Here is a 21936-nt window from a genome sequence, read left to right as displayed (position 1 = left end):
GGATTTCAGAATAGCCTGAGATAAAAGTCTTAAAATTACTAAATTTGTATTTAATCTACTCACACTACACATAACATCCAACCACCAAATTTTATGATTCTACAAGAAATTAATTAATTATATTAAAATATTTTGTTGGTTTCAGAATCAATCATTTTTGTCGGCAATATTAATGTAGCAGACAACTGGTTTTTGATCCGCCACTGCCCACGCACGACGAGAAGACTGCGCGCCAGTCCACAGAGACACCGCGCCAGAAGCGCCAGCGAGAGACGCACTCACCCGGCCTCACTAACACCTTTGAATATATATATATATATATATATATATATATATATATATACACACATATATATACAAACTGTATAGAAGTCGCGAGTGGATAGGATTTACTCTACGTTTTTCAGGAGCGTATGATGAGCAGCTTGGCAACTTCACCGCTGCAGTGCGCTGCCGTAACTCCCTGTATCGTCCTAGTTGTTATTTACACGTTAGAGCGCAGCACTGTCGCCCGCTGTCATTCCCCGCACCCCCCCATCCATCATTCACTGCAGCTCAAGGTCGTTCAACTGGAGGGGAAGGGGTGTTTGAAGAGTTAGACACTTGTCCGCTAGGGACCACCACAAGTCGATGCCCTAGAGATGGTGGCGATTGCGGCGGTGAATTAACCAACTACCTCAAAACCGTATTAGAAATTTTAACCCGGGCTGGCGACTTCTATACAGTATATATATATTCAAAGCTAACACACACACACTCCCGACTGGGGCGTGTCACTGTACGTACAGAGAACCTCCCCCGCACTTAAGCTTTGACACGCACGACCCCTCGGGATCGATCTGGAAACGTCTCCCGGGCAACACGAGGCCCGCGCGCCGCCTGCAGTCGACGGCTCCTGAGGAGATCGACCCCAGACGTGTTCCTTCCAGAGTCCCTGTCCTGCAACGGAGTCCTCATCAGTATGCGCGGAGGAACCCGAGGAAGTGGCGTCGTCGAGTGCGCTACCCCGACAAGAGTGACAGGAGAACCCGGCTTGTGTGTGTCCCCCCCCCCCCCCTTAGCGAAGTAATCCGATCTCAAGACCAGTTCCTGGCACAGGGTGTGTCGCAAATTGTGTTACGGAAGTTGTCAGACTGCCGCATCCGGGCATCGAACCGCGTGTCCGCTACCTCCACGGAGAAATTGTAGAAATTAAGTTTTGTACGGTAGTAATAAGAGAGATTGTGTGACATTTTGCAGCTGAGTATGAGTGTAATTTAAAAAAAAAAAAAGTGAAATTTTTTTTCTTTAAAAATTAGGAAACGTAGGTTTTGAATCCCAATAGAAAGGAGTGATCCGAGGCTATGCAGTAAGAGAATCCTCGAGTAGTTGGGCCAAGAAGAACAGTAGACTCAGGCCAATCACAGAAGCAAGCCAAAGTTTATATATAGTCTATATTTTTTAGAAAATACAAGTGAAAACTTCTCAACAGAATCGTTGTTTGATAATGTTTTATGTAGCACCAGACTAGCAGGTAAATACAGCAGGGAAAACGATTGACTTACAAACACATACACCATATTCATGCAATTATGTATGCATTTATGCTTGAATGTATGTACATATGAACGTGTGATTGTATGTATGAAGTAATGAATGAAAGTTGTAAACTTTATTTCGAAATTATAAGACTACCTACGCAAAATGCTGCCTTTCACACGCTGTCCTAGTAACACAACAATAACAATTGTTGATTGTTCGCTCAGACCCCACAAAGGTATGTGTAATTCACTATCAAGAGGTAGATTACTCCGGAGCGATTGTCAATTATTGTTACGAACGCGAGAGACAAGACCGCGATGCGCCCCTGGTTCGGCCACGCACGGCCACTGAAGTCTCGCGCCGGCAAATGACGCAAGTCGTACCACGCGTGCCTGGACGGATTACAAGGGTCCTCGCTACCTCCCTCCACCCGCGCAACGTCCCACGTCGGGCTATTATCACCTTTAGCAGCCCAGGAATTCCGGGCTTGCAGAGGCCACCGCGTGCGTGGAGTGGCGTGAATAAGCATCGCCATTCTCGATGTTTCGGGCGTCGGGTCGGCCCGGGATGACGCGACTCGTCACGCCCGCTCTCGTCGGTTCGAGAAGGGCGCCACAGGTATTTAAGCAGCGACGCCGGCCTCCGCGGGATTCCCGCGACGGATACCGCGAGTTCCGAGAGTTCCGCGAGTGAAGGGAAGTGCGACATCGGCGAAGAGGGTGAGAGACCCCCTCGAGAGTGGCGCGACGAGGAGCGACGGGATCGAGAGAGTGCGACTGAGTGGCGCGAGGTAAGGGGCGAACCACTGTTGAGCCCAGCTCCAGTGAGGAGAGCGAACTGCGGAACTTGACAGACATCGAGTGACCTGAGAATAAACATTTTTATGTGCGAGTAATTGGTGATAAGACAGTTTTAAGTATAATTATTTATAAGTAACGTAAATACTAGTAATAAAACTGCAATAACTTAATTGGGCTATCCCTTACGAACCCAGTTCTCCCCCATATTAGTTCGTAACAATATGTTGCAAATAAACCCTCGTAAAATGCAGATGCAACGCAACGCGAACATAAAAGATTCTACGTTAAGTCCGGTTACGATTAAATTGTGACGAATACGGAATATGCTATTAATTATTCAAATAAAGTATTAATTGGTGCATAACTTTTTTTTTAAAAAAGGAACAAGATATACCTAAGCCAGCTTCCGCCAACAACTCTTCGTGGAAATTTTGTGTAGGTACGTGAATATGTATGAGATGAGTGGAAAAGTATGAGGAAAGGGTGAGGGAAAAAACACGCTTCCATCGCGCCTGCCATTAACCGCGGAGTTCAACTCGAATAGTAGTGACGTAATTCTGCTGGACTGCCGCACGTATAGCAACGTCAGAGAGCTCCATCATCTTACAGCCCAATAGCAGCTTCGGGAAGTCAGTCTGTCATTACTGTTGCAGAAAGTGGCCGCCGCTGGGCCGAGGACCATTTACGGCGACATAATAATTTTAAGAACAAACAATCCAAACCCCCCCCCCCCCTCCACCTCAGGGGAGGGGAGAAGGGAGCATGGAATATAACCCAGGCACTCCCTCAGAAAATTTGAAACATTAACTATTTTCTAGGGATGGGTCGATTCGATTCTCCGATTCCTCGATACCACCGATTATTAAAAAATTTGGGTACTCAGTATCGGGTACTAAAAAAGGGCAAGGTAGGTTAGGAATCGGTTAAGTTAAGAAAATACAGTAGTAATATATTTTCGTCTGAACTTTACTTACTTATTTTAATATACATATATTACCTGCCGTATGCTCATAAAATTCTTAATAATGCTCATTATTATTAAATATTAATTTTATACGAATAAAAATAAATAAAAACAATGTTACCGGGCATGTTTAACCTCTAATTAAAACTCCACGATCGAAGAACATTATTCCTCACGCATGTATTAGACGTAAATAAATTGTAAAAAGACTTATTAATTTTATTTGCAGTTAAGAAAAGTCCATTTTTTTTGTGAAGAAAGTGACGGTTATGAAACGAGATCACATCACATGTCGTCACCATTTTAGTTGTGAGCCATTCAAGGATGATGGCCTCCACAAAATCTCTGGTGGCCATAAAATATAAAGTCAAGTCGAAACGTATCGATTCGTTGCGTACGGGACAAATTGTATAATGAAAGCAACAATCGATTTTAAAACATTCTTTGGCCATACCGCCAACAGAGGCTCGTGTTTATTTCTTGCAAAGGAAAACCGTAATAATTACTAGAAAAACACTTTAAAATAGTTTTAGCAAAACAATATTTGTGCCAAATAAAGAGCATAAATGCGAAACAATTCACAGTAATCTCAATAGCACGACGGTTAATTACGGCGTAATTCACCGTCGTGCTATTGAGGTTACTGTGAATTGTTGCGCATTTATGCTATTTATTTGGCACAAATATTGTTTTGCTAAAACTATTTTCAGGTGTTTTGCTAGTTTGTTAGTAGAAAAATGTTCGCCGACTGTTGTTTCAAATTACGATGCGAATGGTCTGATATTGTATCAACATGTCTAAAGTTTGGGAACATTTTCGCATCAATAGTGAAAATGACAAATATGCAATTTGTAATTATGGTAGTGCGCAAATTTCAGGGAGCGGTACGTACAAATCTACAACCAATTTAATGAAGCATTTGAAATCCCGGCACACATTACTACCAGAAAAAATAGTCTTTGAAGAAAAACAAACTTTTGTTTACAGCACTGTCACCAACTAAGTCAAAAGGTACCACAGAAAAAAGTAGTGCTACCTTTGAACCCATTTTGAACAAAGATGTTATGTTATCGGCGTTATCGCCTGTTAAAGAACCCTGTCTAAATGTTGAACTTCTTTGTGCACAGCCTAGTACTTACTAGCAAACAAACTTTATGTGAAGATGCTTCTTCACTGGTAATTGAAGAAAAAAACCTCAACATTTAATCCTAAGTTTATAATTATCCTTTATACATGTCATTATCATTATGTAATGCATTCAATTCTTAAGTAGTTTTAATTATGTGACCAGAATTACCAGGAATCGAAAACTGGAATGACTCGGAATCGAGAATCGAAATTTAGGAATCGGTACCGGTATCGGAATCGATAAAAATGTGTACTCAACCCATCCCTACTATTTTCATACAACGTTTTCAAACAAATCTGGAACTTCAATTTTAACGATGTTTTTGCTAATTTATCATTAATATTTTTGATAGTTTTTATTTTTTAATAAATTATCCTCTGGTTAGTTTTACGAAGTCTTCCGATACATTTTAAACGTTTTCTAATACCATATCATGGCTTCAAATTGAGTATTGAACAGAGCTTTAAATGCTGTATGCTAAGAACGCGCACGTGTGTGTGTTTGTGTGTTAATGAGGCGGGACGATGCGCGCGACGCTAGCTGGTGCTTATATCGTGATATCAACTGGAGTGCAGTCTTCTCGTCGTCCATACGGCAACTGTGAGATTTGATAGGTATCACAACTTTATATGGCGGATGAATGAAGTTGAAGGTTAAATGCAAAACCCCAAGTGCGTTCAAGAAACTGTACCTGATTTTTCATGGCAAAAAAAAAATTCTGAATACACTATTTTTTATTTTTTTTTTGCATTTACACTCTTCTAAAAAATACAGTTTAAAAACGGAATACGTTAACAGAACTACCACAACAGTCCTCGATGTATTCTTGAATGGTTTTCGTAAACAAACATCGCTTTGAATTCTTGAAATTTTTGAACAGCGTTTTTCTTCCCCATGTGTGTACTGCAATCTGAGCGCGAGACCGACTGTAGCGGGGATCGCAGGGAAGCGATCTGGCAACGCCGCGCGCCAAGTCAGGTGAGGCGCGCCGCCGATCCGGTCCGGCTTCCGCGAGCCGCGCGCAGGATGTGACGACACTCGCATTCCCCGCACCCGGGACGCTACTCCCGCCGCCCGCCTTCGATGGCAGCGTCGCCGGCGCGCTACCCCGCGCGACAACCTTACTAGGCACCGGAGCCGCCTCCCCGCGCTGAATAGCAAAGAGTCGCCCCAGGCGAGTGCACTGACCATACCGAACAAAGGACAGACCTAACCTTGGAAATAAGTTATTTGAATCATTAGAAATCACTAGAGTTACAATGCAAAGCAAACTAATATTGATAGTTACCTTTAAAATCATTGTTGAATCACAAGAAAATAAGTGTAACAGATTTTTCTATATTCAATTTTAAAAAAACAAAATATTCGTTCGAATTTCTTTTAATTTTTTAACGAGAAGATTTTTAAATATTTACTAGTCTCCACCAATATAAATATTATGTATATAATTTACACTACTGAAAAATAACATGCGATCGTGTGTAAGAGAACCATTTGTTTCCGCCCACCAACTGTTGTCATTACTGCTAGATACCTCATATGATTATAGACATTCCAGAGTTAAACTTGCCTCAAATTTGCTGCTCGATGCATATTATATTTTACTACGCGTCATAATAACATTTAACTAAGTATGCTGTAATAAATCACTTAGCATTAAAAACAACAGACAAGTGGGTTGAAATTGTATATGTTACTAAAAAAAAAATTGCTTACATATAAACTAGTTTAACTGAATCGGATACTACTACAAAGGCTTAAACACAAAGGCAAAATCTTTTTTTCTAGGCAAAGGGAAAATACAAATATGTATATTAACGCACACATTTCGATAGATGTCAGAACTATTTCACTTACAGAAAATAATAAGACAATATTTGCTTTGGCGAGTTCTTAAAAAAATTGCTTTAGCGAGGAGCTATCTTTGTTGTGCGGTATTTAACTAACCAATAAAAAAAAACTACTCACTATCCTAAACTCACTGACTTGCTATTTCTTTGATAAACAGCTCCGCTTATTTAATCTGAACTTCTTGCAACATCTCATTAGTAAACACGAGTAAAATATGTTGACCCCTCGTGGGATCGCTGCAGAGGTCGTGAAGATTCAAGGTCAGCGCTTGGCGGCGGAATGCAGAGATTTCACTACAACAATTATCGAAAACAACTCATCGGGCCGTCGAGAGAAACAGCTTGTCCCGGGGCAACGAATTCAATATGTCGGGCCCATTCCTCACTTTTCAAACCCCCACGACGTAAACAAACAATCTTAAAGAATAAACGCTACCGTGGCCGTGACTGTAATCTTGATCAGCACGCACAGCATTAACTGGTTAAGATTTCCAACGAATTCTACTAGCAAAATATATGTGAAATGTTTTTACCTACCATCCGCGGAAGGCAATGGTAAACCATCGCAGAATCATACTGCCTCGGGAAGCATAGGGATGCCAGGGGTTGTCATCACGCTTGTTCTCGGAAAATACGAGACTGTGAAACGGGTTTGAAAAAAACATAAAATGTCAAAACTTATGTTTTGTGTAACGCTTTCGGTACACTTCAAAAATGTTTTCTGCACAGAGGCTAGAATTTGGGAAGGATACAACACACAAACTATCGGGGCTTTGAGCAGTGGCGTAGCCAGGATTTGTGTATGGGGGGGTGTTAAGAAGCATGCCGCCGCCCCCCCCCCTCCCCCGTAATAAAGCGGGAGGTCCGGGGGTCCTCCCCCGGGAAAATTTGGATTTTAAGGTGTAATAAGTGCTATTTTAGCAGTTTTCGGTACTTAAATTTAAATAATGTAATGGTAAAAATTTTATTAATTTTAATATGAAATTTGTTTGAGTGATGAATAAGAAATTACTTAAAGATTTGGTGCTGGGGGGGGGGGGGGGGTTGAACCCCTAACCCCCCCCCCCCCCTGACTACGCCCCTGGCAGTGAGACCCCTAATGCTTTCTGCACAGAGGCCAGAATTTGGGCGGGATACAACACAATGTAATGTAGTAGCACCTAATGTTTTTTTTTTCTTTCGGTTTTGATACTATTTGCTGTATGTTTAATTACTTTCCTTTTTATGTATGTCTATGCTTAGTTTTTAATTACTTTATAATTAGTTATGGTTGAATCTTTTGTAATAGTTAATATTTTAACATTAAGTTAAAATTTTAATTTGTTCTCTTAATATTTAGTCTATATCATGCTTAGTTTTTAATATTCAAATCTTTGATGTAATTGCAGAAAATTGGTTCGCCACCAATAAAGACGATAAACAAACAAACAAACAAACAAACACACACACAAACTCTCGAGCGGTGAGACCCCCCCCCCTGCTCCTTACGGGAAATTTCCGCGGGCCCTCTTGAGGATCCTACAGATTTGCGCCCCTGGTGGCCTCCCTCACCGGTAGCCTACAACTCACCTAGTTTCGGTTCCCTACCACGTTCGTGCAACTTCGGATTTCTCTCAAAAATTGAAATTTAAAAAAAAAAAAATCGAAGGCTTAGGTTAGGTTAGGTCAGTCACAACATGCTTGAACTTCTGATTTAGCGGCTGAAGTGGCGTTAGTACCAAAACGCAAAACTTCGGAAATCTTCGGAAATTCTTACAGGGAACCGAAACCACAACGCAATGTACTAACCACTATACGATCACGGCTACCATACTCTGTCCAACACTTCATCCAGACCATCCTCTGTCTCCTGTAAATTCCTACACGTAATGCATGCCAATTTGCATCCCGCATGAATGTGCCCAGGGTTTTCCCTGTGTCTATGCAGGTTTTACCTGGGCCCAACCTATCTCCAGTTATAGTCTAGATTTAAGAGTGAGGGGAGTTAGTCATGGCGCCAATAACTGCCATGGCTGGCCAATCCCCTCCTAGCACATGATGCATGCGACCCTCTCCCTGCATGGCTAATCCCAGCATGACTAGGCGTATAGGCTTCGGCCTGAGACGCACCTAGGTCCCTCCCTAACCCGGACCCCTCCAAAATACACTTAGTTTTAGCTTTGTATATACTGTATAGAAGTCGCCAGCCCAGGTTAAAAATTCTAATACGGTTTTGAGGTAGTTGGTTAATTCACCGCCGCAATCGCCACCATCTCTAGGGCATCGACTTGTGGTGGTCCCTAGCGGACAAGTGTCCAACTCTTCAGACACCCCTTCCCCCTCCTGTTGAACGACGTTGAGCTGCAGTGAATGATGGATGAGGGGTGCGGGGAATGACAGCGGGCGACAGTGCTGCGCTCTAACGTGTAAATAACAACTAAGACGATACAGGGCGTTACGGCAGCGCACTGCAGCGGTGAAGTTCCCAAGCTGCTCATCATACGCTCCTGAAAAACGTAGAGTAAATCCTTTCCACTCGCGACTTCTATACAGTATATGTATTCAAAGGTTTTAGTTAGGTTAGGGAAAAAAAATCCGAAACCACGTGAGTTGTAGGCTTCCCGCTCCCTGAGAAGAGCCCTCCATGGCGCCGCGCCGGTGCGAGGCAGGTCACGTGGTTTCCTCTCTCCCGGATGCTCGCACCACTTTCCCCGCAGGACCCCTCGTCCATCCACGTTCGCCGCCCCGGTCAAGGCTGAGCGCGGGATGGGTCGTTCACATCCCTCGAATACTTACACGGAAATGGATTCAAACACGGCACTTACGGTTCGGCACATTCTGTGATCCGACACCGGCAACCGGGTGTGTTCCGGCTGTTGACCCTTGGCTGCCAGGTCGCTATCACCGTGCTGCGCTCGGACTTTTATTATCTCTACTGTCGGTTCCAGTCGTGTCATGTTTTCTGGCAGGTTACATACAGTTCACATTTCAGTAGTCCTATTAAAACTAATATGACACTCTATGATTCAACTACATTTCTGAACAAGCATGGTCATGTAATACCGTATTAAGGGGCCCGCCTACCCGGGCGATTTCAAAACTACTCAAGATATCCGAGTGGGGCCTATTTACGAATAGCATTTAAGAGTTCGCTGAGGGCCGAAAAGTACTTTTGATTTCGGATTAAGTTTTTAAACTGTATTTTTAGAAGCGTTAAAATGGCTAAAACGCGTGTTTTCAGAGTAATTTTTAGGCAAAAAACAATCAGTACAGATTCTTGAAAGCGCTTAAGGGGCTTGCATAACACCTTTATCTTCATTTCTCCCGCCATATAATGTTACGGTCACCGCTCAAATTTCACAGTTATCCTGTGACGACGAGACGAATGCGCGCCAGTTCAGAGACTTGCGCTTAGAGGCGATACCGTGCTAGAAGCACCAGCGAGCGTCGCGCTTATCATCCCGCCTCACTAACACACATACACCCCTGACGAGGCGGGCCCCTTAAAAGCCATTTTACTACGCAAGTGCACAAGTACACAAGTGCGCAAGTGTGCTACAATGCAAACAGCTATATGATCATAAATAAAGTACACAGGGAATTCGCAGTTATTGCGCAACAAACATGGCGGCGACAAATCTGCAAAGCGACGGTCTACTTTATTATTTATCTCTCCCCCCTCCCCCAATACCTGGCTACATGTGGGTCCGCCATCTTGACGAATTTGGCTCGTGGGTATAGCAGAAAAATAGCCAAAACCGTAAGAACATGTTCTAAGACTTCAGGGATGAAAACTTTTATATACCCTTTGAAGGGTGCTGAAATGTTTACACACACGAGAGCAGGCGAGCTAACAGAAAATAGGTAGTGAAAACTGCTAAGGAAATGGGGTATCGTGCAGAACTGTTTCGTCTCAAGAAGCATATAGTGTCCACAATACCTATTTAATCTCATCGCTGGATTCGCCTGTTTAGTACCATCATTGAGTTCGTACCGAGGGGTATGTTTTAAATTGAGTACCGTTTCGAAATTCTGCCACTGCAGCGCTGCGGTCGGCATTCCGCGCGTGCGTACTGTGTACTACCTACATCTGTTGGCGAGCCACAGACGCCACTACGGAAACATCCGACCGAGTTCAAGTTTGTTTGCGAGTATTTGAAATGGCTCCGGCGACTGTGAAATACGCGCTGTGGTTCGTTTTCTCGCGTGCTGGAGGCGTGAAAGCGGCTGAAATTCATCGTCAGACCAGACAAGTGTGTATGGAGGAATCATTACGACCGATGGGATGGTACGGAAATGGGCAAGAGCTTTTTGAAGATGGCTTCGCGAATGTTCCTGATGAGGAACGAAGTGGCCGACCTTTCGTCAACACTGAAGATTTGGCGCAGAATCCTGACGGAAAAACTGAAATAGAACAGATGTTTTTAACGATTTCTTCCGTTATCTGACATTCAGCAGTGGCTGTTAAATCAGGCGGCAGACTTCTGTGAGGGATATGATTCAAAAGCTGTTTGTACGTTATGATAAGTTTCATAATACTGGTGGAAATTACGTATAAAAGCACAATAAGATACAGATTTTTCATGTAAAAATAAAATTGTTAGTTATAATCTACTGGTTTTTTTATATTACCAAACAGTACTTAATTATAAAAAAATTGACAGTGCATGTTCATAAATAATGTTTTTAAATCAAGTTGGCACTTCGAGGTTTTTTTTTTCCTTCGTGCTCGGATCTCGACTTGCCCTACCGACTGTTCGAAAACTAGTCGCCACTGGCACGGAACAACCCGTTTCACAGAGTCACCGGTTAGTCAGGTGACAGCGGTATGTAGAGCGTGGCCTTGAAACCAGAACGGACACATTACGATGCGCGCCGCGCGAAGCACGAACGGGAAGCCAGTGGCTCACACGCCACGCCCAGTCTTACAAGCCGTCTTCATCGCCCTTCGCTATTCCTTCACTGTTTTCTTTAAGGGTCCCGGCTCGTCAGGGGTGTTTTGGTGAGGCGGGATGATAAGCGCGACGTTCGATGGTATTTCTAGCGCGGTATAGCCTCTAAGCGCAAGGCTCTGAACTGACGCGCTGTTTTTCTCGTCGTCACAGGGCAACTGTGAAATTTGAGCGGTGACCGTAGCATTATATGGCCGAGAAATGAAGATGAAGGTGTAATTCAAGAATCTGTACTGGTTGTTTTACGCCTTAAAAATTACTCTGAAAACATGCGTTTTAGCCATTTTAACTCTTATAAAAATACATTTTAAAAACTTAATCCGAAATCGAAAGTAGTTTTCGGCCCACCGCGAACTATTAATTGCTTTTCGTAAGCAGACCCCACTCTGGATATCTTGAGTAGTTTTGAAATCGCGTTGTTTTTCCTGAAGCTCTGCGCACCGCGTGTGTGCCCGGGTGGGCGGAGCCCTTAACAGCTGTTCCTAAAATTTCAACTCGATCCTCGCATTTGTTGCTATGCCTCAAGTATAAGATATTCATAAAAGAATTTCTCAGTTTCAATGGTATATTTATAACAGTTTAATTTGGACTATTTACAACAAACCAGAAATACATTTAAGATAAACTAACCTAGTTTTCCCTACAAATGTTCAATATATGCACCTTTAGTTATACGGCACACATCCAACCTAAAGTACAATTCTTCCCAACACTTTGGTTTTTAATAAGTCCGGAGTAATGGAAGCATCTTAAATTATGCGTCTCAACTCTTAACAAATCATTAGGTAGCGTCGAAACGTAGACACGATATTTTATAAAGCCCCAAAGGGGAAATAATAATCGCACGGTGTAGTGTCAGGTGAACGTGGAGGCCAGCGAAAAAAAGGTCTTTCGTCTCGACTATTACGACCGATCCAACGGTCAGTGAATTCGGCGTTCAACCAGTCTCGTAAGAAGAGATTCCAATGGGGATGGGGGCTCCATCCTTTTTACCAAATACAGTTTACAGGTTCACCCTCTACTAATTGGGAAAACAGCCATTATTTCGCGCTGCAAGAGAGAAAACAAAGCAGTATTCCCGCATGCGCTTATCTAAGAATGTTTGAGTTACTCTTTAATTAATACCTTGAACCAAAAATCTACAACGCTTACAGTTGATACTATTAAAATATTTAACAGGAATATTCTTTTATGGACACACTGTATTTTGACCGATATTCACAGTGTAATATCATGAGTGTAAAAAAAAAGTCGCGCAAGTGATGATAATTACGAATAATGTGCGCATTTATAATATATGAAAAAAAATTAAAATGTATCAAACTTTTTATCTTGTAAAGGAAATTTTTGAATGAGAATTTCTGAAATACTTCAAAATCATTATCAGATAATGTTCCATTATTACTTCTAAGGCGGCGTAACTGAAATGAGCCATCTCCGTTTCAACTTTTTTTTTAACCGATGTTTTGAATAATATAATATTAAACATTTGGCTCTGTTTGTGCACAGCAACACACTATAAAGGCACGATTGGTATTCAATACTGACTGGCTGCTATAAATATAGTTTCTCCTGTCAAATAATATTTGGGTGTTTAGCATTGAATTTTTTTTCACAAGTGACTACTGTAACAATACTGTCAGTTATACACTATAAGTTTTAGAAAAATCAACAAATAGTAAATTAAAAAATATTAAAATTTATAGGCCTACTAATTTTGTATGCTACACAAAATAATATTATTAATGTTAACAAGCCGGGTAGCGTCGATCTAGCAACAGTGGTCGCCATTAATTCTGTACTGCAATCTAAGAGTGAGACAGACTATAGTACCGGCTGTTTCCGAATAAAACGACTTCTTTAATCAGGCACGTTCTCTGATCCAGCATCAAATCGAGCCGTTCCCGTTCTGATGCTTTTTTCCGGGTTGCATTCCGGCAGTTGACCTTGACGGCAGGTCACGTTACTGCGTGGCCGGAGTATTTCAGTTCGCTCCATAGAGGTAATATGGGTAGAGAGAGCGTGACGTCACAAATGCGTGTTCAACATGGTTGGCTCGAAAAACACGTGACTTAAGGACGATTGCTGTTGTTGACATATCGCATCGGGGCGAAAATACGTGTTATGTGCTAATTTTTGAAAATGGTTCTGTATTGCTGTGCGTTTGGATGCAAGTCAATACATCATAAAGGAAGCCAGCTAAGTTTTCACAAGTAAATATGCTTATTTACGTGAATATTAGCATTAAAATACGCTGGTGTTTGGTACTTGAGAGCTATAATTGGCTTTTTATCTCTCAGTTTTAATCTTTTTCAGTTTTCCGAAGGATGAAAACCGTAGAAGGTTGTGGGAAATCAAAGTAAGACGACAAGATTTCAAAGCAACTTCGGCGACAAAAATATGTTCCAAACATTTCGAAGAGGAGTGCTTCGATATAGTGAAGTTTGGTGGTACATGGCTAACGAACACTGCTGTTCCCACAATTTTCGATTTCCCTCCGCATTTGCTTACCACTCTAAACCCGAGGAAACCAGTCAAACAGTTGTGTTGTAGAGGAATGTCACGACACTAATGGAAAGAGAAGTAAACAAGGTTATGTCCGAGATACGACAAAGGCGACATACTCGTCCGAAACGTATGTGTCAACAGAGGCAGAAGGTAAAGAAATACATCACTTAACAAAGTTATAATCATATTTCACCTAAATGTGCAACAAAGTATTGCATCCACTTGGTGTGTAATCATTTCGGCTAGTGATCTCCAGATAGTTAATTGAATGCATCATTGTTATACATTGATATAATATGCAACACAATGTTGTAACCTAGCTATTCTATTTTAGTAAGTTATAGGCCTACACAAAGCAATATTTTTTTATATTTATTTTTATTAAATTCCTAAATAAATTTGGAGTACAAGTCTCATTGGATGTAAAATAAGTCAATAATAATAATAAAATTTTATATATATAACATCAAATAGGTAAGACAGATAAGTAAAAGATACAACATACAAAACAATATAAGAGTATACCTAAAGATGTAAAGGATAAATTAGTACAAATGTACATAAAAGAGTAATAATTATATAAATAAACAGACACGAACAGATCCTTTGAGAACTCCATGGTAAATGATCCGAGTATTAGAAGTTGAATTTGTTCATGTCATGTTATCTTTTGTAATTACACTTTGTATTCTAGAATTAAGGCAAGATTTAAGTAAATTTTTGAAATTATTTCTTATTCTATAGTATTCCAGTTTTTAAATAAGGATTTCATGATTTACACAATAAAGCCTTAGGTAGGTCATAAAAATTTTAATAACATCTTAATGATTATTTAGAGCTAAGATTTCCGTGGTTAGTTTAAATATTGCATTATCAGTAGATTTATTCTTTTCAAAGCCTAATTAAGACACAGTTAAAGTATTATAATGCATTATAGGTTTTAAAAGTCTGGTGGACTCAAGGAACAAATGTGTTACAATTTAAAAACAAAGAACATACATTTACAAGTTTTTGGAACATTAATTAAATTAACCTTAAAATAAATATATTCCTTCTTAAGTAACTGTGTAACTACTTTGCAGATTTTTTCGATTAACAAGTTTTTTCCAGCCATGTTTGGTAAAGTATTTTCTCTCAAATTCCAATACATCCACCAAACCAACATTACTATAACTAGGTACCACAAATTAATTTAACTTACTGTTTTTGTTTAACTTCGTTATTGACATGTGACTCAAATTTCAGTTGGTGCTGATGTAGGATACCCACTACTACTACATCCTTGGTTTAAGTGAGCCTTGGAAGTTGCAGTTGTAAATTTCTGAGGGCATTTTAACTTTCATTATGACTTTACACCTAGAGTAAATACCATACTATGCTTATCAATTAGTATTACATCCACGATTGATACAGTGAAAATGTTTAACAAAACTGGTGCACTATAGTATTTTATTGATGACTTTCTTTATGAGTAGGCTTATGATAGTAGTGTTTTAATGCACACACGTTAGCCTATACTGATTTCATAGAGTGTGACTTGATATGTTTTGTAGAATTATGCATAAAAAAATTTCTATCTGTGGCACGCAATTGGGTTGTGGACTGCCTGGTTGCCATCCCCTCTTCTCCCACTCTATCCTCCTTCACAGTACATTATCCTTTATTATGTCCACTAATGGCGTTCTAAACTTGTGTGCTAAATTCATGATTATCATTATATAATAAATTCTATCTGTCCTTGCTACAATGAATGAAAATTAGTCAATTTAACCCCTGTAATGTTTTACTAGATGGTGTCAACTATCATATAAAAAAATTTATTTAATTTATGTCACTTCTGTGTAGTGTCTGTTTTGTGTTATTTGATCGAGATGTGAGTTTTGTGTTCAAATTGTGTGTTGAATATTTTTTCATTAGTTGTGCTCTCAACAGGTGGCACCAGTTATGTTTCTCCAAGATACCAATACATTGGTGACTTAAATGAACAGGATATTCAGTCTCCGAGGAAGGCCAAGAAGTTTCTTGCTATTGTGAAAAATGGACTAAAGAACCACAGAAATAAGTGTAATGCACTGAGGATGAGAAAAAAAGACTTGTGAAGAAGTTTATAATTAAAACCACTACGAAATTGCAATGCATTAAGCACTAGCCTTTACATTAATCAGTAAGTTCGGTCTAAAGTCATAATATAACTTTTGCATCACAGTAATGCAACAGTTACACAAAGCAATATTATTTTATTTATTTGTATTACTTTCCATAAATCTATTTGTAGTACAAGTCTCACTAGATGTAGAATAAATCAATTATAAAATTATGCACAATTCATACAAAACTAATTCACAGATTCACACACACAATACAAGGCATAAACAAAACGTACACGTGGAAATGGTGAACTGCGCTATCACATCTATTCAAGGGCGCCCATAGGATGAAAAGGGGGGGGGGGGTGAGCAGACCTTCAAAAAGTGCCAAAAATTACTAAAATTTGCCAAAAATCTTCAAAAACACCTAATTTTTTTTCTTTTCCTGAAAGCTATGGTGAGGGGGGCATGGCCCTCGCCTGACCATAGGTATGGGCGCCCTTGTATTTATTACAGTGCATTTTAAAGGAGCAAAATTATTCAATAACCTACCGCAGAACATTAAGGAAATAAAAATTTTTCAACAATTTAAAAAAAAAAGTTTTTAACTTGCTACTTCAAGAATGCTACTACTCCACAGCAGACTATCTAAATAGAACAACATTAACTTCCACTTTATACCTACTTTATTTTTGATTATTTATAAATACAATTTCAATGTTTACGAGATACAGTACACTCCCGATTATCCGCGAAATTAAGTGGCGGGGCCACAGCGGATAGTGAAAATCGCGGATAATCCGCAAAAGAGCCGAAAAAGGGAAACAAAAAAGGAAATATTAATTTCAACTTAATATATTAAAAATTTATTTACAGTAAAAGTTACAATTTACAGAAAAAATTATAAAATAATGCTAAAATTGTAGTATTTAACTGAATAATTAACATACAATAAATTTCACTGATATAAACATAAAAGTGCTCGGTACTTACTTCGTAACAAGGATACAGTACATACTGTACGTACTCAGACACTTCATTAGACATTAAAAAGCACAACTCTTAAAATTTACAACTTTTTGGAAAAAAAAATCAGTCAGTTGCTTTTGTATCTTGCTTTGGAAACATCTTTTCTTAATTCTTGATTGAATTTCCGCAACATAAGTTTTTCAGCCAACTGCGCATCGTCGTCTTGTTCCTCTAAATAGTGAAGCAATGCGACGATGTGTTGCCAAGCCGCTTCGTGAGTCATCTGCGCCTTCGCACTGAGCTCGCCTGTGGTGGTTTACTGTATACTGCACACCATACACTCGTCAGTAGAGTTCAAATTTGCTCACTTGTAATAAAATACAGATTTACATATGTACTGTATTTGTTTCGTAGCATGCGCGGATAATAGGGAGTTTACTGTAATTCGTAATTCATATCTTGTACAATATTTGTCTCTACTGTATTACTACTTTAACTTTATGCATGTAGTTATGTTAAGATATGTTTTAATTGTATTGTAAAATATGTAATTGTAACTGTACTACTACTGTTTAAATTGTAGGGCCTAACTGTATACAATTGTATTATTGTATCAAGCCTATACTTCTACTTGTATTAATGTTTCTGCAACCATTTTGTGTTAAACTTGTGTCAACTGTCAAATTTAAAATTTTATCTTTAGAAGCTGTATATGTACCTGTAACACCAGTTTTATTATTTTTTTCCCATGACTGGATTTTTGGTATTTTTAACTTTTACTGTTTGTATGTTAAATTATATTTCTTGATGTGTCCTATACCATTTGTGCAAATGTCTGTATGTTCAGATGGACGAAAATAAATAAATTAATTAACAATAAATTATTTTTATATATACACACACACACACAACACATCAGGTAAGACAGAGTTTCATTTGTATATGAAAAGTATATTTTTAAGATCTTACTATATTTCACAAAGTCTTGATTTTATTTGAAGAGTTGTTAATGTTTTTACTTTTTTCATTTTAATTTATATATTTAATTTTTTTTAATTTTTACTATATTTTTTATAATAAATTTTATCTTCAAGGAGACCCGTATTTCTAGATTTTAGATATGTCTCTTTTAACTTGACAAGATTTAGCTATACCCTTTGTTAACCTTGGACAGTGATGTAACCGGGGGGGGGGGGGTGTTACGGAAACCCCCCCCCCCCTTTTTCCCTTCAGGGTTTTAAAACAATAAGAGCCAGTGAAATCAAAATAAGAAAATTATAAGCAATACACAAGGTTACACAGGGATTAATTTGAAAGTATTATTGTAATCCTCATAGTGGCCTACAACAATGCATCCCTCCCCCCTCTTCCCACACAAATCCAAAATATAAAATGTTTATCTGTCTTTTCTCTAGCAAAATCACTACTTTAATTTATGTGTGTAAGTAATGGACTTATATAAGTGAATTGTTTCCTAAGATGTTAGTGTGACAGAGTTTTATTTAACTCAATGAAAAATATGTAAACAAAACTTAACCCACCCACCCCCCTTTTCATAAAAAACTGGACCCCCCTCCCATTTCACAAAATGGGACACCCCCCCCCCCCTTCACAAAATCCTGGCTACGGCCCTGCCATGCATTTTGATATATAGATTTTTTGGGAGTACTACAGTATTTTATGGGGCAACAAGCATTGAAATTAAATAATAAAATCTTTTGAAAATTGTTATAAAGTTGTAAGAATCAGATTCAAACATTAAAGGCTCCCAAGATTTTGACTAAAGAAAATTATAGTAATTTAAGAGAGCTGTCATATATTTGTTTATATCTAACTTTTGTTATAGACTTATTTACATTACTTAAATTATAATTTATGTTCAAAACCTGTGGATCATGTTCAGACTGACCATTTAAAATAGCCCCTGTACTAAATGAATGATAATTTTTAGTTATTCTTAAATATATTACCAATAGCTGTTGCTGTTGAGAATGTTATTCTATTTGGAAAATTACCACATTGATCATACTGTACGTTAAGAAAAGAAAATTTAGCAATTTTTTGTGAGTACTTTCCACCATATAATTCACATTAAATCACCTCACAAAATAAAATAAAAGTTAACTGAAAAAAAAATTACATTTATTTGCCAGTAACCCTGCTAGGTGCTCCCAGCTATCCCTCACAGAGAGGTGGGTGACAGCACCTCTAACATTTTGATTAATTAAATTAAGAGTAATATTATTTAACTTATCTTAGGAACTATTTATTTTACTCATAATTTCAAAATTATAATCAAAAGTGGTTTCTATTTGAATTTTTTTTTGTAGAATCAAACTAGTTACTCACTAACCTATTTAAAAGTTATATTTTTTTGTATAGTATGTATTACAATTTAACAACAAATAACACATGTACGTTTACAAGTTTTTTGGAACAATCATTAAATTATCATTAAAATAAAGAGGAACATCATCTTCCTTCTTAAGCAACTGTTTAACTACATTGCTGAATTTTTCACTCAAGTCTTTTCCAGCCTTATTTAGAGAAAATCCATGTTTGGTAAAATATTTTCTCTGAATAGCACATCTAACACTCCCAAAGGTATAAATACTCTCATTTAATGATCAGCGAACGCCTACAGAATCGTTACGTTCATGCTTTTGTAATTACGAATCTGAAACAAACTTTGAATTCCCGCGCAAATTATCCTTAAGTCACGTGATAGGTGTTGACCACACAGTTATACATGTCATGGTATAGCCAACGCTCCCTCTACCTATTATACCTCTATGGTTCGCTCAGAGTTACTACCCGTTTACGTTTCAGTACGGTGTTTCCAGTTTCGAGGCGGGTTTAATTTAATGTTTATAGATAGTTTATGGGCTGGAGAGTGACATAGACCAAATTTCATTATGAAATTTCAATCTCATGGGTAGTGAAAAGAGAGTAAATTCAGTTTTATAATACAAAATCATAGGACAACGGTCATAGACGCAAAAAGTGAGTCTGTCATCTCTCTATGTTCGCCACACGGTCATATAGTAAGGTCTGGTAACTTCCTATCCTTCTCCTGGGCGAAACCCATCCGCTTAGTGAAGATCGCGGCTGCTAGCGAAATAAAAGCGTTTATAACAGTTTAGTTTCAAACTTCGTCAAATAGATGGCGTTGCCTTTGATTCGTAATGCGCTGTCGTTTGGTGCGTCCGTCACGTCTTGCTGAAGGGTAGCTTTGATGCAGCGAGACTGTGGAATCATCGAGACTTTAAAACCAAAATTTCCCGTATTTAAAATGTATATCCTACAGACTTGATATTCAGTAGTGACGTTCCTTATATTATGATGTGTTTAGCTCGGGCAACGTCTGGTATTTCAGCTAGTAATTAATATAAATACGCTCATCACTGACTGACTGACTGAGTAACGATGTATTAATTCTGTTTTCATGTGCTTACAGAGCAACATTTTCATTGCTCTTTGTTAACCTGTTCCTCCTAGCATTGCCGCAGAGTCCGTAGCGCAAAGATAATACGCATGGGCGCATAGCGTCACATTTTAAATGTTGAAATATTAATAAATATTTCGTATTAATTGAATTAATTTTTAAAAAATATTATTCTTAGACGCCTACGACTACCTAGTGCATTATAGAGACGCAATAATGATTCAGCGATGACATGTAAATGTAACATATCCAAAATACGCCAATTAAAATCCATTTTGAGTTCACATACCCACAAACGATAACGGATGAAGGAAATTTCATTTCATAGCGGTGAGATTGCATGAGTACTTGTTTTCCATACATGTAACAACACTGTAATCATTGTTGCGTCGTATAATTTCTGTACCATCCGAGGCAGAACTAACTACTCTAATTTTCTGTTCATAAAATTAAAATGAGGTGAATGAACTTCCTGCTTTGTTGAGAGCTCTGCCGTGCTGCTGCAAAGTACTGATTACGTCTACTTTTAATTGGAAAAATCCCAGTTTCTAAATCATTTAAGAACATGGCATAATTTTTTATGGTGCTATTCTTGCTTGAAATTAAAATTTTGTTACAAAAACAAGATGCAGTGCTTAAAATAGTGGGGCATCAGTAGGAATTGTTCTGGATTTTAAAAAATATATACATAGCACGAAAAAGTGGGATTCAAAAAAATGAATTATTTCGTTAAAAGTTAATCGTTCTTTGAATGTTTTCATCCGTGCAGTAGTTGCCGCGTTGTCCAGATTATCCGTTTGGTTATCATCGTTGGGTTCGTATGTGCATCGATGTGTTTTCCGAGAGGTTGTCATTTCTGCATTCGCTGTTGTTGCAACTGTCTCCTCGTCGTCGGCCCGCTGTGTTCGACTGTGCTCTATGACAAATTAATGTATGTTTACATATATATATATATATATATATATTTATTTATATATGTGCTGAGGGCGATTTCAAAAGCATGGCGGGAGAATACGCGTGCATGTTATTGGGGTTCGTGGGTTCGAATCCCAGAGGAGCTGTCTGTCCTGCGCTCTCTTATGCCAGGCGTGTGGGGGCGTAGGTTGATTGTTACTGCGATATTTGTGGCATGGGCGTCGCAAGGATTTTTGGGGTTTGAAGGTGCAAAAAGGTGGTTTTTAGGCATTTTTCTTTCCTAAATATTCTAATTATAGTTGGTTGCAATATATAATTTACTTTTTATAAAAAAATATTTTCAGAGAACAAATTTGTAAAAACACGGTTAACATATCTGTATTCGGTATCGGAGCTGATTTTGATTTTACACGAAGATCGAATTAAAAATTGCTCACATTACCACGATTGGACTAAATACACCATGCGCAACATATGGGTTGTATCACAGAAATCATATATTTAATATAACTACGAAACTAAATATATTATTGGAGGGGACGAAATTGAATACTTTTATTATTGGGGGGGGGGCGCCCCCCCCCCCCCGCCCCCCGTCCTCCCCCGGTTGCGACGCCCATGTTTGTGGAACGTTTTGGCAACGAATGGTAAGACATGAGCGAGATGTCGTACGAGAAGACACTCTGCTGGCGGGGGGGGGGGGGGGGGACAGTCCAGCCCCAGACTTCGGAGGCCGTCACTGGGACCCCTTGTGTTGTTCACGGCCCAGCGGTTCCCACTAGCCGGGGCCGCGGGAAGGGTTACGGGTGGGTCGCGA

General features: G+C 39.1%; 1 protein-coding gene and 1 long non-coding RNA gene across 9 annotated transcripts in view; one reads left to right on the top strand and one right to left on the bottom strand.

Moving 5' to 3' along the window:
* The window catches only part of LOC134536923 (protein alan shepard), a 249193-nt gene that overhangs the window by 105509 nt on the left and 121748 nt on the right, over positions 1 to 21936 (bottom strand). The gene's annotated exons all lie outside the window — the stretch shown is intronic.
* LOC134536917 (uncharacterized) lies at positions 13204 to 17500 on the top strand. Its single transcript, XR_010075898.1, has 3 exons — positions 13204 to 13408; positions 13496 to 13853; positions 15636 to 17500. It is a non-coding gene; the product is annotated as an uncharacterized LOC134536917 (long non-coding RNA).

This window comes from Bacillus rossius, chromosome 11 (genome assembly GCF_032445375.1).
Source record: "Bacillus rossius redtenbacheri isolate Brsri chromosome 11, Brsri_v3, whole genome shotgun sequence".
In the NCBI taxonomy this organism is placed as follows: Eukaryota; Metazoa; Arthropoda; class Insecta; order Phasmatodea; family Bacillidae; genus Bacillus; species Bacillus rossius.
This window is presented reverse-complemented; position numbering and strand designations above follow the sequence as displayed.